Raw genomic sequence first — 1478 nt, 5'->3', positions numbered from 1 at the left:
CTGATGCACACCTTTCCTGACTTTAAACCATGCAGTATCTCCTTGTTCTGTTTGAACAACTGCCTCTTGATCTATGTACAGGTTCCTTGTGAGCACAATTAAGTGTTCTGGAATCCCCAATTCTTAGCAATGTTATCTGTAATTTGTTATGATCCACACACTAGAATGACTTTGCATGATCAATAAAACACAAGTAAATATTTTTCTGGTATTTTCTGCTTTTAGCCAGGATCCATCTGAAATCAGCAATGATGTCCCTCATTCCATATCTTCTGAATCCAGCTTGAATTTCTGGCAGTTCCTTGTTGATGTAGTGCTGCAACAATTTTTCAATGATCTTCAGCAAAATTTTACTTGTGTGTGATATTAACGATATTGTTAGATAATTTCTGTATTCAGTGGGATCACCTGTTCTGGGAATAGGCATAAATTTGAATCTCTTCCAGTCGGTTGGCCAGGTAGCTGTCTTCCAAATTTCTTGGTGTAGACGAGTGAGTACTTCCAGTGCTGCACCAGTTTGTTGAATCATCTCAATTGGTATTCCGTCAATTCCTGGAGCCTTGTTTTTCACCAGTGTGTTCAATGCTGCTTGGACTTCTTCCTTCAGTACCATTGGTTGTTGATCATGTGCTATCTCCTGAAATGGTTGAACATCGACCAGTTCTTTTTGGTACAGTTACTTTGTGTGTTCTTTCCATCTTCTTTTGATGCTTCCTGGGTCTTTTGGTATTTTGTCCAACAATCCTTCACTATTGTAACTCAAGGCCTGATTTTTTTTCTTCAGTTCTTTCAGCTTGAGAAATGCCAAGTGTGTCCAACATGGGTGACTCTGCTGGTATGTGAGTACTGGTGGCATAGCTTCCAGCATTGCAGCAACAGGCAAACCCCCACAGTATGACAAACCGACAGATGTGGGGGAGGTGTGTAGAGTAGTTTGAAAAATTCCCTTATTATACATTTGACAGCTGTAGGGTCTGTAATGATATCCCCTGTTTCATCTCTGATACTGGTTATTTGTGTCTTTTCTGTTTTTCGTTTTGTCAGCCTTGCTAGATATTTGTCAATTTTATCGATCTTTTCATAGAAACAGATTTTTGTTTCACTGACATTTGTTATGGATTGAATTGTGTCCCCCAAAATATGTGTCAACTTGGTTAGGCCATGATTCCCAGTATTGTGTGGTTGTCCTCTATTTTGTGATTTTCCTATGTGTTATGAATCATAATCTCTGCCTATGGTAAAAGAGGATTAGGGTGGAATGTAACACACTTACTAAAGTCACATTCCTGATCCAATGTAAAGGCAGTTTCCCTAGCATGTGGCCTGTACCACCTTTTATCTTACAAGAGATAAAATGAAAGGGAAGCAAGCAGAGAGTTGGGGACCTCATACCACCAAGAAAGCAGTGCCAGGAGTAGAGTGCATCCTTTGGACCCAGGGTTCCTGCGTGGAGAAGCTCCTAGTCCAGGAGAAGATCG

The sequence above is a fragment of the Elephas maximus genome, chromosome 3 (assembly GCF_024166365.1).
Source record: "Elephas maximus indicus isolate mEleMax1 chromosome 3, mEleMax1 primary haplotype, whole genome shotgun sequence".
NCBI classification, from domain to species: domain Eukaryota; kingdom Metazoa; phylum Chordata; class Mammalia; order Proboscidea; family Elephantidae; genus Elephas; species Elephas maximus.
This window is presented reverse-complemented; position numbering follows the sequence as displayed.